This window comes from Taeniopygia guttata, chromosome 20, assembly GCF_048771995.1.
Source record: "Taeniopygia guttata chromosome 20, bTaeGut7.mat, whole genome shotgun sequence".
NCBI lineage: Eukaryota > Metazoa > Chordata > Aves > Passeriformes > Estrildidae > Taeniopygia > Taeniopygia guttata.
The window spans coordinates 2,666,484-2,682,317 of record NC_133045.1 but is presented as its reverse complement, the minus strand read 5'-3'; the positions used below and the strand labels follow the sequence as shown (position 1 = coordinate 2,682,317).

At 49.9% G+C, this 15,834-nt stretch overlaps 1 protein-coding gene across 6 annotated transcripts in view; it reads left to right on the top strand.

The window, feature by feature from the left end:
• Positions 1-15,834, top strand: part of RALY (RALY heterogeneous nuclear ribonucleoprotein) — a 134,815-nt gene that overhangs the window by 41,658 nt on the left and 77,323 nt on the right. For 4 of the 6 annotated variants that reach the window (XM_072917199.1, XM_041720209.2, XM_072917198.1 and 1 more), the window contains one exon: positions 2,668-2,749. The exons of the other annotated variants lie outside the window; for them this stretch is intronic. The gene's annotated coding sequence lies outside the window, so the exon portion shown is untranslated. Of the gene's footprint in view, positions 1-2,667; positions 2,750-15,834 lie in introns of those variants that run through there. 6 annotated transcript variants of the gene reach the window in all.

The following is a 15,834-nucleotide window of genomic DNA, read 5'->3' as shown; positions in this document are numbered from 1 at the left end:
ACACTTGTTTTTAAAGGACACATCATTATGATAAGCACTGCAAAGATGGATTTGTATCCCCAGTTAAATGGCATTTTTTGTCCTTTCATTTCCTGCCCCAGTTGAGGAGCAAATCCCTAGAGAGCAAGCTCTTTAACGAAGGAGGAGGTGCCTGTGGAATTAAAGGAGATCTTGTTTGCTGGGAGAACATCAGTGCTGGTGTTTCCAGAGCACTGGGCTTGTGTGTGATGCCCTGGGAGGGTTTCAGGTGAGTGGAAGTGCTGCTGTCAGGATCCCAGGTCAGATGTGAGAGCCTCCATGTGGGACAGCTCCAGCTCAGAGCTGGGCTTCACTGTGACTTTTCCCTTTTCCTGGAGTCCCCAGCTGATCCCAGTGTCAGCCCTGGGAAGGGAGAGGCCCTGGCCCCACGTGTCCATCCTGCAGGGCCTTTTGGCTGAGCAGGAAAGGCACTTTTTGGAAATGCCCCAAAAGCCCATCTGTTTGCAGGTCCCCTGCCCTCAGCAGCCAGCAGTGGGGACGGAATTGTGACTTGTGGGAAGTGAGGAGGTGTTTTGGGGAGGCTCCATCCCCAGGTGAGGAGGGGTGCAGGTGTGCTGGGGTGGCACTGGCTGTGGGCTGAGCTTGGTGGGACCATGGACATCACATTCCAGCTGGGCAGGCTCCCTTTGCTGCTCCATCCAAATTTGCTGCTCCATCCACTGTTGCCCTGATTTTTAAAAGTGTTAAGTTTTCTTTTATAGTTCTTTTGAAAGTTTTAAAGTTCTTATAAAACTTCTTCAGCCTTCTAATCTGTTTTTACATATTTCTACTAGAGTTCTCACACACTGTTCATGTAAATAATAGTTGTTTTATATTCTTTGGGAGAGGAGAGAATTGATAGTTTGACCAGTGTGGCTGGAGAGGTGGTAATTCCACTCTCCAATCCATGGTCACCTCTAGAATTCTATAAATATCAGATGCTTGAATAAACTCTCTATTTTTTAACCTTTGAACTCACCAAGAGTTTGTGTACTTCGTATCCAGTAGTGACAATCCACAGCCCAGTGTGTGGAGCCCCTGCCCGAGGATGAGTGGTGGCTTTTGAAGGGTCTGTGATGTATCTTGGTCAGGATCTGCACTGTTCCATCCCCTCTCCCCTCCCCCTGCTCCCCCTCAAAGCCATCAGCCTGGGATTTATTGTCCTTCTGTGCGTTTCCTTGGCTCTTGGAGAGCTTCTGTTTAATTTTTATGCCCGTTATCATTCAGGGATAGAAGGGAAAAGCTTGGGGAGCCCAGAGTGGAAATAAACCAGCACATTTTAGTGCAGTTACTTTGTTCAAAAGATGTGTTTTGGCAGAGTGCTTCTGTTCTCCTTCACTTTTGTGTTGTGGGTTGAAGTGATTTTACAAAAATCATGGGATGGGGCACTGGATGGATCAACTCCAGCCTTGCACAGGCTGGGCTCAGCTGCTTTTGCTGCCTGAGTTCCACAGGACTCAAACAGAAAAGGGGAATTCAGTGAGAGAACAGGGAATGGTCTTAAACTGAAGAAGGATAGATTTAGATTAGAGATTAGGAAGGAATTCCTCCCTGTGAGGGTGCTGAGGCCCTGGCACAGGTGCCCAGAGCAGCTGTGGCTGCCCCTGGATCCCTGGCAGTGCCCAAGGCCAGGCTGGATGGGCCTGGAGCAGCCTGGGACAGTGGGAGGTGACCTTTTTCAGCTCCCTTGATTCACTCTTGGTGAGGTTTTTCTGGCATCTCTTTTCTGCTTCCACTCCAGTTATCAATCAACTTCTGAGACCTCACTCAGGCCTAATTTAACATCCCTGGGGGCACAGAGAGCTGAGCATCCCTGCTCTGCACCCTTCCCTGTGAGGAGCATCCCTGGACACCCTGTCTGGACCAACCTCACTGTGACAGGAGCTTCTGCCAGTGCCTGCTGAGGGTGACCCAGCCAAAAAATGCCTGTGAAAGTCCTACAGCTTCCACTTCTGAATCCTGGTTATGTCCCCAGCTGGCACATCTCTCATGCTGGGCAGGTCAGCCAGGTAGCTCAGCCATGGCAGGAAAAGGGAAACACCTTAATTTAAAGTTCCAGGAAGATTTCCAAGGGATGCAGAGGAACTGACTTTAAGCAGAATGTTTTAATTCCATCAAGGAATAGTTTTAGGAGGAGTTTTGGGATGCTCTTGGCACACAATCTGTAGTGAAAGCTAAGCACAGAATCCCAGGAAGCCTTGGTTTGGAAAGGACCTTAAATCCCATCTAGTCCAAAGTAAAATCTTCTGTTTCAAAAGCACATTTTCCACATATTAAATAAATAAGTGAACAAAACTATAAAAAAGTTTTACTGTGGGATATTTCACTTGGAAGAAACTGATTTTTCCCTGAGCCATCGTGACCAAAAATTCCTGCCTGCCTCTATGCTTGTCCTCTGATGGAGCAGTTTTGGTGGGATTTCTGGTACCTGAGGCAGCCCAAACCATCCCCCCAGTGCTCAGCCCTGGAAACACAACCACCTCTGTCTGCTCTGCTTCCAGCTCCCTGCTAAGCAGCTCAGAGTCTTAGCTCAGCAAGTGCTGGCTCTGATCCTTACAGACAGCAGCAGCTTTGCTTCCCAGCACTGCACACCCTCCCAGAAAGTCGTGGATTATCTGCTTACCCTCCTCCATGTCCTGCTTCCTGCAGGGTGAAGAGCACAGAGAGGAGCTGCGCCTGCTCCCGCTGCGGGCACGGGGACAGTGACAGACCAAGTGCCCAGCCAGCCCTGGTGAGTGACTCTGCCTCTGCTCCTGGCTGTGGTGGGGGGGACAGAGCCTTGTGATTCCCTGTCATTCCCACAGCACTGGGATTTGGGGCAGCACCCACCTGCCAGGAGAGCAGCTGTACAGAGCCTTGGCTCTAGGGCAGTCTGAGGATTCCTCCCTTGGAGCCTGCTGGGAGAGGCTGATGTTCCCTCACCCCGGGCTCGTGGGAGGGTTCAGGGAGTCAGAGGTTGGTGGGTTTTCTGAGACCCTGCCCCTGTCCCCTGTGCTGCTGGTGATGGACTTGGGTCACTTTAACCCCAGGCAGATGGGGGAGTCACCACCCCTGGAGGTGCTCAGGGAGGTCTGGATGTGGCACTCAGTGCCATGGTCTGGTTGTCAGGGTGGTGTTGGGACAGAGGTTGGACTCGGTGATCTCAAAGGTCTTTCCCAGCCTAATTCTGTGGTTCTTTCAGTCTGTGATTACACCCTGTGGGTTGCTCTGGACACGGGTTTGGGCATGGCTGCATTTCAGATTCATTGCCTGTGTGGCTCCTGGAAGTTCTGTTTGCAGTTTGTCGTGGGGAGGTGAAAACAAGTGTGACTTGGGAATAACCTGGAGGTGAACTCTGCTGCTGGCTCTGCTGGGCTCATCCCAGAGCAAGAGTGTACAGGGAGAGGCAGCTGGAGATGCCTTCAGAAGCTGATCTGGAGCAGAGGCTAGACAGAGCTAAATGGAAAAAAACAGGTATTTATTGAAAGGCCTTAAAAGGATTCACCTTGGGCAGCACCAGAGCCTGGCCAGGGCTGCACCCAGGTTGAATCTGGATCCTGGTCACGAGTTTTTACACTTTTATCAGTTTTGTTTCATCTACATATTGGGTTCAATTGTCCAATTGCAGCTCCAGGTCATGAAGTCTCAGCCTCCTTCTCTTTGTATTGTTTGTGCTTTTTGGGTAAAGGTTATCCTTGATTCTCCAGCTGGGAAGGGATTGTTTTGTCCAACTACCCTGTGAAGAGAACCTACTAACACCTAACAGGAAGTTTCAGAGTTACATACCAGGCAGCAGAGAATCTGAAAAATGCCAAAGCTAAAAGCCAAGGCTGTGCTTGGGGCAGGCAGAGATGCTTTGTGTGCTGGGGCCAGGGCTGGCTCAGAGCTCTGCTGCTGGCTCTGACAGGGGAGCAGAGCAGCCCCTGCCACTTGGGCTGGGAGGAAACATTCCCGTGGTATTTCCTTCCTGGGGCTGTGTTTGTCAGTGCTTAGGTCAGGACAGAGGAGTTCCCCATCCCCAAAGGGTACAGGAGTGTCCTCAGGCCACAATTTAGGAAGTTGAACATCCCCCACACCTAGTTAGGGTGGGGTGCTGAGCTTCACCTCTGTGAAGCAGAGGCTTTGTGGAGGGATGGGAAAGGATTTAGGGATCAGGTGCAGTGGTAGCATGACCTAAGGGTTGGGAAATGCTGGCCTGGGAATGGCTGTGCCTGTTGGAAACCTGCTGTGCTTCCTGAGCCACAAAGTCAGGGAGGGCTGGAGCTCTGCCTGCTCTGCTGGGAGCTTTCCTGTGGTAAGAATGGCTTTGCAGGACTTGAGGGCAGTAAAACCTGGAGTTTGCTTCAGCAGAGGGTGAAGATTTCAGGGTGTCCTCGTTCTGTGCTCAACTCATGGCAGGAAGATGCAGCAGTGTGGTTTTCAGCAGTGGATTTTCTCTTCCAGTTCCTGGGCAGATGGATGAAAGCAGAAATTAGAGATTAATGGAGTGAGTTGGAAAGGGATCTTAAAAACCATCCAGTGCCACCCCCTGCCATGGGCAGGGACACCTTCCACCTTCCCAGGCTGTTCCAACCTAGCTGGGGGCACTTCCAAGGATGGGGTCCTCAGTTTCCAATTCAGCAGGGTTTGCAGAACTTGGGTTTTAATTGGTATCACAGTTGGGGTTTTCCTTTGGATATTGCATAGAAGAGAGAAAATATAAATGTGATCAGATAAAACCTCTTATCACAGAGGCAGGAGCTGTGCTGCTGTGTGATGGACCCCTGGAGATACCACATGCAGTAAATAAGGATCTTATTTAGAAATCTAATCCAGGAAACTCCAAATAACAGCAGGGAAAAGATTCACCTAAACTTCTTCAAATTAAAATGGGGCAGTTGAGGGAGGAAGGGAACTTGGATTTGATCAGATTTGTCTATAACCCTTTTCTGTTCCAGCTTAGTGTACCTGCCCATGGTGGTAGTGAGGATATTTTGACACAAAATATTCTGGCACACAGATAGTTTGAACAAATGGTCTGACTAAAACCCCTGTTCTGTATGGCAAAGACAGCTACTGTACCCTAATTTCATAGACCAGGATTTAACTCAGCAAATGAAATTGTGGGGTTCAGCAGCATTGAAGAAATCCATGGATTTTTACTGTTGAAGACATTTTTACAAAGAATGCTGCCAGAAATTTTTCCCAGTTTTGTTTTGGCTGTTGGCATATTCAGTAGAGTTTTGAAGTGTAGACCCTTCTTTTTTTCACAAGGTATTTACTGTAAGTGGAGGGAATTGTCTTTTATCCAGCAAGTTCTTCCCTTCCTCAGGACTCCTGAGCCCCTGAACACTGCTGGATGATGATTTGCTCTTTCATTTTTCACTTCTCCCTGCACTTAGTGGTGGCACACAGAATAAAGGTAGATTCCAGAAGGAGCTTCAGAACTCCCTGTTCCTTGGGAGACATTTCAGTGGGGAAATATCTGTCATTCAGGCACTTAGAGAAGAACACAGAGAGTGCCTGGAGAACAAGGAAGGTTGATGAAAATGCTCATGATTCCAGGAATGCAGGGGAAGTGTTGGAAATAGCTGTTCCTGAGTCCATCCTTACAGGGCTGGGAGTGCCCCATAGTGAGAGGATGAAGAGGAGCAGCCTTAGGTGGCTCAGCAAAAAAGGGATGCAAAACCAGGGACCTCATAAAACGGGAAAGTTGGAGAGGACAGAACGCACATCCAACCAATATGATTAATGCAACGTTCTCCCCTTATTCCAGAGAAGATGGCAGTTTATATACACTTCTACATCGTTTACAGTTTACAAAGGCACTCTCATTGGCAGGCTAACATTGTTTACCTTTGCCTTAAGGTGGTCAGGCTTTTCACACTGCAGCTCTACCCTAATTCACACTCAATAGCTCATTACTTTGTAGTTACCTTAACGTAATTTCTAACTCTGCCACAACTAAATTCTTACTGCATCAAAGGCTTCTAGGCCCCACCAAGGCCGCTTATCAGGGCCTAGTCTGAGGGGCAGCTCAATTCTCACTCCAGACATAAATGATGCCTTCTCTCTCTCAGAAATTCTGTAACAGGGATGGCTGAAATGTTCTGTGTGTCTCAGAAAAGGCCGGGGTGGAGAGGCCATCAGGGCTCTGAGCACAGCTATTCCAGGCTCTAATCACCTGCTCAGGCCCTTAGCAGCTCGGGCAGGTCTGTCTGGCCAGGATTAGGGGGGCCCTTTAAGCCAAGATCTGTGGTGACCTTCTTAGCACCCCGTGGGCTGTAACAGCTTCTTAATTTAGAGAGCACCGGGTCAGGAGGAGGCTGCAGGTCCTGGAACCTGGCGGGGGCAGGATCTGGGGAAGGCTGCAGTGTCCAGGGCAGAGGAGCCTGTGGGATGGTGTCGGAATCTGTGGGTATTGGTGATCCCGAGATTGTAGAAAGTCTCTGTCTTTCAGCCCCCCTGCCAAAGAAGAAGCCATAATTCGTCTGTGCTGGTTTCAAGGTTGTTTATTCTGTTTATCTCTAACATGTTCTGCTGCCCTGCCGCAGCTCTGTCCTGCAGGGCAGCGTGTGGGGCTCTGCCCTCAGTGGGATGGTACAAACATTATATACCAGAAACTACCTGTCCTATATTTACAATCATGTGCCAATATCTATCATCTACATTAAACAGCGCATCCCCAGCCTTAACCAATGGAAAAATGCCAACACCACAGTGAAACATGGAGGGCATGAGGAAGGAGAAAAAGGACAAGACACACCCAATTCCTCCATCTTGTCCCCTCTGAACCCTTAATCTAGAAACCTAAAACTTTACTTTTGCACCCGTGTCACACTTAATTATTACTCTTATCAAACACTCAAAGCTTGTAATTCATCCTGTAAGATTGAAAACTCTTTTGCATGGACAGAGATCACAGCCAGTGTCTCTGGGGGCTCTGTCCAGGGGGGTTCCTGACCCCTGCCAGGGTCCCAGACCTGCCAGGGCAGCCAGAGGGAAGCCCTGGATTCCCACAGGATGGGACCTCACAGGGCTCCTGGTCGAGCCTAAAAAAGCCAAACTCTAGAACTGAGTTCCCCTCTGTGCCTAAGGTGCCTCTGCCAAGGAGAGGGTGTTTGGATCACTCAGGTGGGAACTCATTCCAGAGGCTCCACAGGAGCTGTGACCCATCAGAAACCAGGCTGAGCAGGGCATAAGCAGAAATTCCCCCCAAAAAGCACTCTCCCCAGTCTTTATCTGCTGTAAAAAAAAAAAATTCAAAGACACAAACTCTTGCCCTGATTTTTAAAAGTGTTAAGTTTTCTTTTATTTTGAAAGTTTTAAAGTTCTTATAAAACTTCTTTAGCCTTCTGATAATTTTTACATATTTCTACTGGAGTTCTCATGCACTGTCATGTAAATAACGATTGTTTTACATTCTTCTTTGTGGGAGGAGAGAACTGATGGACTGTTGGTTTGACCAGTGTGGTTGGAGAGGTGGCAATTTTGTCCTCCAATCCACTGTCATTTTTTGAATTCTGTATATTGCAAGGTCAGAAATAAAATTGGCTCTTTTTCTGTCTTGAACTCACCAAGCTTCTGTGTGCTCATTTCGTGTCCAATAGCGACAACAAACAAAATTTTGAAGTTACAACTCACATTCTGAGCAGGTTCCTGGGAAGGATTGCCCTTGTCTGTGCTGGGAATGATCTCCTGGCACGTGCAGTTCTTGGAGTGGCTGGCTGGAGCATGTGGGGATTCTGGGATGGTGGAAGGTGGCTCAGTTCCCCAGGGTCTGGAGGAGGTTTTGGCTGGAGCAGGCTCACTCCTGTGCCATGGGAGTGGGCTGAGAGGAGAGCTCTTCTTACACAGAGAGCCCAGTCCCTGACCACTCTGCAGGGAAGCAGAGGAGTTTTGGGATGCTCTTGGCACACAGTCTGTAGTGAAAGCGAAGCACAGAATCCCAGGAAGCCTTGGTTTGGAAAGGACCTTAAACCCCATCCAGTGCTGTGGTAATCCAGGGCTTCCCTCTGGCTGCCCTGGCAGGTCTGGGACCCTGGCAGGGGTCAGGAACCCCCCTGTACAGAGCCCCGAGAGACACTGTCTGTGATCTCTGTCCATGGAGAGGAGTTTTCAATCTTACAGGATGAATTACAAGCTTTGAGTGTTTGATAAGAGTAATAATTAAGTGTGACAGGGGTGCAAAGGTAAAATTTTAGGTTTCTAGATTAGGGGTTCAGAGGGGACAAGATGGAGGAATTGGGTGTGTCTTGTCCTTTTCCTCCTTCCTCATGCCCTCCATGTTTCACTGTGGTGTTGGCATTTTTCTGTTGGTTTAGGCTGGGGACACGCTGTTTAATGTAGATGATAGATATTGGCACATGATTGTAAATATAGTACACGTAGTTTCTGGTATTTAATGTTTGTACCATCCCACTGAGGGCAGAGCCCCACACGCTGCCCTGCAGGACAGAGCTGCGGCAGGGCAGCAGAACATGTTAGAGATAAACAGAATAAACAACCTTGAAACCAGCACAGACGAATTATGGCTTCTTCTTTGGCAGGGGGGCAGAAAGACAGAGACTTTCTACAATCTCGGAATCACCAATACCCACAGATTCCAACACAGTGCCACCCTGCCATGGGCAGGGACACCTTCCTCCACCCCAGGCTGCTCCAGGCCCTGTCCAGCCTGGCCTGGGACACTTGCAGCACGAGGAGTTGTTTTGGCTGAGGGTGCTCAGGGGACATTCAGTGTTTGCACACAGCAGGAGTGGGGTCTGCAGGCTCAGCCCCGGGGGTGTGCAGCTCTGAAGTTCTCAGGGCTGGAGCCATCCCCTCCCTGTGCCCCCCGTGCCTGTGGGGGCTGGCTGGGCTGGCTGGAGTGGGGAGCCAGGCAGGCCCAGCAAGGATCAGGTTTTGCAGGACAGCCAAACCCTGACACTCCATTGATGCTGGAGCCTTCAGAGATGGACACTGGCTGAGTGAGGGAAGAGGAGCTGCTAATTAAACCTTGATAAACCCCCTCATGGCTCTGTCCCAAACTAACTGCCTGAAGCTCTCAGCTCTGCCAAGGCATTGGAGAGGTGCCAGGTGATGCAGGACAGCACCTCTGGTGCGGTGTGAGGGTGGAAGGTTGAGTGGCTGGAATCCGGGAAGAGCAGAGCATTGGGTGTTATTTAAGGGCTGAAGAGAAAATCAGCAGAATCATGTTTGATCCCTGAAACACGAGTTCCCACAGCAAACATGACCCAGGGCATTGCACCATGCCTGTTTAAGGATGTAAAACCTGGAGCAGGCACAGAAACTCGAGCACGGGTGGAGTTGTTAACTTGTACATTCAGGCAAAGCTCCCATGCCCCAAGAAAGCCATGGGTTAAAAAGCACCTTCTTAAGCCAGTGATTCATCTCTAAAGCTGAGCTGGTTTTCTGTGATCAACCCAAATGTTTGATTCTTTTAAGAGCTGAGCAAGTGATTTTTAATGAACAGTCAGTTTTCTGCAAATCTTGATCTTACTGAAATACGATGGTAATTTAAATTACCTGACTGGGGGATTTTTGTTTTTCCTTTTTCATTACTGGATTTTCTTTTCAAAGTTATCTGTTTCTCAGAACCTCTCAAAACTTGGAGGTTAATTCAGATTAAGGTAGTGCATGAATGGAAAAAGTAAAATCTTTTCCCAAGTAACTGCTTGTGCAAATACCAGATGATGGTACAAGTCCCTTCTTCTGCTGTGGCTCTGCTCAAACTTTGGATGAAAATATTGGCAGAATGTCCTCTCCTGACTGGGTGCAGCTTTGTGGCTGCATTCTGGATTGAGAGTCAGAAAGGAGGTAGTTAAGGGGGTGCCTTAAAATTAAAGTACAAAAATAGATCTCCCTGCACATCTTTTCTCAGCTTCCCCTTACAAGGCTGCATTGACGTGTGCTGGATGGGATATGATAGCTCTGGCCTTGGCAGATGCATCAAATGTCACATGTGAGCATGGATTTTAGGGGTTTTTAAGGAGACAAATAAGGGTTAGCAAGAAATGCAGAAAAGATCAACAGTGAGGTGGCCACAGTCCTTCATCTATAGGAATTCAGGCCTGAGATTTGCTTCCAGCTTGGCCTGAACTGGAGATTTGAGGAGACAAGCCAAAAAGTTCCTTATTTTGCCATTTTATCATCACATATGCTGCTTCCCTGAGGCACTGACCTTTCACAGGCAGTGCTGTGACAAAAGATGCAGTGAAACAAAAGGGACCCTGTGCTGCCTGGAGAGGCTGGGCTGTGCCATCAGAGCCTGGGAGATGGTGCCACACCCCCCGTGCTTGTGATGAGCTCTCTGATGTAGGGCGTTGGGGTTTTTTTCCTCCTAAAATACTTTATTTTTGGTTTCTTCCTGAGGGTGGAAGTTCCATTGGCCAGACAGGGTCAGTGAGGCTGACCTTGGGATGTGCTGGGCAAGCTTGGAGGGCTGATGTGGGTCCCCAGCTTTCCTCTGGTGGGTGAACTCTGTAGAGATTCCCCAGGGGATGGGCACATCCCCAAAGCTGCCAGAGCTCCAGGAGCGTTGGGACAGCGCTGCCAGGGGTGCCCAGGGTGGGGCTGTTGGGGGGTCTGTGCAGGGATGGGGCTGGGCTGGGCGATCCTGTGGGTCCCTCCCAGCTCAGGACATTCCTGATTCTTTGGGACAAACACTTGATCATGAGCTGTTCCTACCCCCTTCCCAGGCTAGAGACACAAAGGGACCATGGCAGCCTCGGTCTCTTGCCTGTTTTTCCTGTTGTACTGGGGGAAAGCCTTGTAATCAAACCTTGTTTCATCCCCCCCATCTCTGCCTGGGTTTGCTGTGCTGTGGGGAGCCAGGAGATCTGACCCTGCTCACCCCCCATGGGGTATCTCCTCAGAGAACCCTGGAGTCATTACAGTTGGAAAGGACCTCCAAGATCAAGTCCAAGCCTTAACCCAGCACTGCCAAGACCATCACTAACCATGTTCCCAAGTGCCACATCCACATGTTTTTTGGATACTTCTATGGATGGTGACTGCGCCACTGCCCTGTGCAGCTTCTTCCAGTGCCTGATCACCCTTTGAATTGAGACATTTTCCCCAGTATCCAATCTGAATCCCCCCTGGCACAACTTGAGGCCATTGCCTCTTGTCCTGTCCCCTGTTCCCTGGGAGCAGAACCCAGAGTTGTGGAGAGCTGGAAGAAATCCCTCCTTTTCCCCTCTCTTCATGTCACAGCTTCCCTGAGCCTGTAGGGGTGGGGGTGTATGGAACCATCCCTTGGCTTCCCACAGTTCTGGTCCAAAGCCAAGGAGAAGTTGGTCAGGGCAGGGAGAGGTTTGTGGGCCACTGAGCTTTCTCTGGTGTTGTTAATTATCCATCATTTCTTGCCCTACTTTCCCTACAAGCCTTCCTTGCCTGCTCAGTGTCTGCTGGGACTCAGGAAAGTCCTTGTGTTTCTTCTGGGCTGGGTGGTCAGCCCCACAGAGATGTTCTGAATCTGTTCCTTGCCCAACTTTGCCTGTCACTGTCTGTGCCTTGATCTTCCTTGTACCCCTCCTGCTAGATCTCAAAAGTCTGCTGCATTCTTTTTTTTTTTTTTCCCCAATTTTCTTGTCATATCTTTGAATGCCTTTGTTATTCCTTCTTCCCTCCCCTGGCAGAGGTGTCTCTGCTTATAATCTCCTTAGCACTGAGGCAGCGTGTTCATTTCAAATAAAGCTGCTTTAAAGGCAGGTGTGAGCCAGACTTGGCCGATTCTTTCTTTTCCCCTGTGGCTTGAAGGGCCTGAAAATATTCCTGTAATCGTTTCACAGAATCCCAGAATGGTTTAGGTTGGAAGGGAACTTAAAGCTCCTCTGGTTGCACCTCTGCCATGGGCAGGGACACTTTCCACTGTCCCAGGTGATGCAGGAAATGACTGCAGAGCTTTGGGCTGGCCCCATGCAGCCCCTGGGTGATGGGCATGGGACACAAATGGGACTTGAGGCAAGTTCTGCTCTCCCCCTGCTCCAGTGAGGTGCCTGAGCTGTTCTCTGCCCACCCAGCCCCTCTCCAGCTCTGGCTCTCCCAGCTCATGGCACCGCCGTGTTCAGAGTGGGGCAGTGTCCCCCCGTGCACTCAGCCCCCTGAGTGCCCCAGCAGGGATGTGGCTGTGAGTCTGTGCTTGTCCTGAGCCTCACCCACACCCAGCCTGTGCCAGCAGCCTGCAGAAGGCTGCAGGATGCATCCACCCCATGCATGGGCTGAACTGGGCTGCAGCAGCCAGGATGCTGCTCAGGAGCTGGGGCATGGCTGCAGGGATGTTTGCAGGGAGCCTGGGGTGCTTTTGGGAGAGCCCTGGGGGCAGCCAGCTCCAGCCTGACCCCCTCACCCCTTCCCTGTGGCTGTGCAGACAGCCCTGGAGCACACCCAGGGCAGTGCCCCAGCCTGCAGCAGCACCCTGTCCCTCCTGGGGCACAGGGCCAGGGCAAGGGACAGCAGCAGGCAGCAGGAGGGACTCAACACCCTGCTGCATTTTGGCTACAAAAGCCAAGGAGTGAAGTTTGCTATGCCAGCACCAACTTCTGCAGGAGACTTCTTTTTTCCCCTGATGCCTTCCTGCTTCTCAGAGTCTGGAAATGTGTCTGTGTTGTTTACCTGACCCTCCCATGTGGTCACAGCCTTTAGAGCATCTGCTTTGGCTCCTATTACACTTCCCAAAGCCTCTTCATTGCCTGGCTTCTCTAATCCTTCCAGGAGCACCCATGTTTTATGCCTTGGTTATGCCTCCCTTCCTTTTAATTAATTTTTCACAGTGCCTTGCTCGTCCCTGTTGCCCTTTTTGATTTAATTTATTGCTCACTAGCCATCACAACACCTGGGCAAGCCTTTAATTTATCTTTTCCCGTGTCCCTTGCACCCCCTCTGTCCTCTCCCATTATTGATTTCTCCAGTTTGATTTCACCCTGTGCTTGCCAGCATCATCTCCCACCCTTCCTTCCCACTCAGAATTGCTTGGATGAATTTTCCCCCCATTCTTGACCTTGCTGCATTGTAATTCCTGGCCCAACAAGGCTGGGATTGCTCCTTCTTGAATCCCCTCCCTTGCTTGGGCTTGGCTTCCACCTTAAAAGTCTCAAAATCACCTCTGGGCAATTTCCATCCCGTTGCTGGGATGAGGAAACCTCTCCTTTCCCAGGGAGTCTCATCCAGGGGGGTGATGGCCATCAGCTGGTGCAGCTGCTGTGCTGAGCTCCCTGGGGCAGGGAGGTGTCCAAGGGACAGGGATGGGCTGAGCTTTTCGTGGTTCCAGCTCTGAACAAGGAGGGAGGTCTCTGCATTCCTGCCATTACCCTGGAGATGAGGATGTGCAGCTGAAGCTGCCCTGGGGAGCCCTGGCTGCTCCCAGCCCAGCTCTCCTGCTGCTCAAAAGCTTTTTCCTGGTCTGCATTTAAACACTGAGGAAATTGTGGAAGGAAAGAGGGAATAAATGACTTTTTTTCTGTCTTTTAGCTGCCACAACCCAGCTCCCCAGAGCTCAAAGAGGGAACCCCCGCTTTGCTCCATGGCTGTGAGGAATTGAGGGCTTTTATTTGGCACCATAAATGGTCCATTTACTTACAGAGCAGCCCCTGCCATTATCACAATGGCTTTGGAAAGCACATTACTGCAGATATTTAGGTTATTTTGTCATCTGTGGCCATGTGATTTGCAAGCTGAGCCCAAAAGTGAGAAAGGGGTCAGACGGATGGGAACCATATGTTTGTCAAAAACACACAGCAAGGCAAGATCGTGAGCTATTACCTGCTCCTCTGTAGAACAGGCACAAAACACAGCAGGCTGAGGCTCAAAAGAGTGGGAATCTACATAGTTCCCTGTTCTGCTAAAAAATACTTCGGTTAGAGCTGTGCTCATAGATGGATTTCCATTTTCATGGGATCTTGTGTAGCTGAGCTGCTTCTGTCTGATGGAGGAGCAGGGTGTATGAAAGGTGGGGCTAAAACTGGCTCTGGCAATGAATGTGGTTGGATATATCATGTCCTTTGGATTTTAGGGATATGTTCTTCCCCAGAGGTGCTGGCACTGCCCAGGCTCCCCAGGGGATGGGCACGGCCCCGAGGCTGCCAGAGCTCCAGGAGCATTGGGACAGCGCTGCCAGGGGTGCCCAGGGTGGGGCTGTTGGGGGGTCTGTGCAGGGATGGGGCTGGGCTGGGGGATCCTCTGGGTCCCTCCCAGCTCAGGATTTTCCATGATTCTATCATTCATTCCATCTGCTGACTCCCAGGGCATCAAACTGGTAATCCTTGACTGTAACACCCCCGGATGTTATCACCATATGGAAAATGAGGAGGTACAACAGGCACTGCAGGAGTCATGTGGAGCTTAGAAGATCTCAGAAGAGCCAAGGCAGCATCATTGGTTTCATCAGTGGTTGGTTATAAATACCTGTAGTTCCACAGTGAGGTGTTGGCATGGCTGGATTTGTTTAGGGAATAAAATAAGGAACTGTAGGACTGTAGTTGCCCATGGCCTGGCAGAGCTGGCTGCTGCACTCAGCACAGGTGTGTGGGGAACATAGGAGCTTGTTCATTCCATTGCTTTTATTCTCCCTCTCTTATTCTTTTCTCTTCCTCATTCTCCCCATTTCCCATTCTTCCCTCTTCAGCTGAGTTAGGCGCTGCAGGTGGGATCACCCTGTAACTCCTGAATGTAGGTCAGTTCCCTGATGCTGTCAGGGAAATCTGTGGGTATCTGTGAGGTGCTGACCCTTTTTCCAAATTAAGAAGCTCTCCTTGTCCATCTTTGACAATTTTTATCAATGCATGTGCAAAGGAGACTGGCTCTCTTCTCCCTCTGTCTCCAGGTACAGAAATACCCTTTTCTCATGTAGGAACAGGCCCCCATTCTCTCCATCCTTACCCTACCCTACTTTTTACAAAGGTGGGGTGATAGGAGAAGGGGGAAAGGCTTTATGCTTAAGGAGGGCAGGGTTAGATGGGATATTAGGAAGGAATTGTTCCCTGGGAGCGTGGCAGGCCCTGGCACAGGTGCCCAGAGCAGCTGTGGCTGCCCCTGGATCCCTGGCAGTGCCCAAGGCCAGGCTGGACAGGGCTGGGAGCAGCCTGGGACAGTGGAAGGAGTCCCTGCCCATGGCAGTGTGGAGCAGGATGAGTTTGAAGGCCCTTCCAACCCAAACCCTTCAAGCAGTCCATGGCAGAGCAGTGTGCAGCACTTTGAAAGGATTTCTTTCCCAGCTGTCAAAGGAAAACTTTAAAGAAGCTGGAGATCATTTGGGGGTCAGTCAGAGACACAGTTTGGGATTCAAAGTGAAGACTCCCAAGTTGAGCAAACTCAAAATCGGGAGGGGAAAGCTGTACTTTACTGAGAGACTTCAGAGACGGGATCTGCTCGATGTGAAGATTGCATGGAGACAGTAACTGGCAGACCAGGATGTGTTTGGATCTGTTTGGATAATTTCTCTTCTGTTGTGAGTTGTGGAACACCCCAGGCCTCTCTGTGTGGTGATGGATTCAATCCATCTTCCTTCCCCTGGGAATGACACCTCTTCCCTGCTCCATGGGCTCTCTGCAAACAAGGAGCTATAAATAAACACCAATATCTCTCTTTGCAGGGGTGCAAAGCTGCACTGGAGCTTTGCCTTTGTACTTGTGGATAAAAACGTGCAGGTAAGGGATGCTCCAAACCAAAGGCAGGCAGAAATTTGGAACACTCATAGATGCTGCTTTTGGCACATGAAATCTGCAGAACTGTAAAATCAGGTGATATTATTTTGTAATTTGAGGGAAAAGTATGAAACGGATGGAAAGTTTTCGATCTGGAGCCAGCCAAGTCTTTCAGTAAACTTTTTCTTTCTCATGCTCACAAGCAGAGGATAAA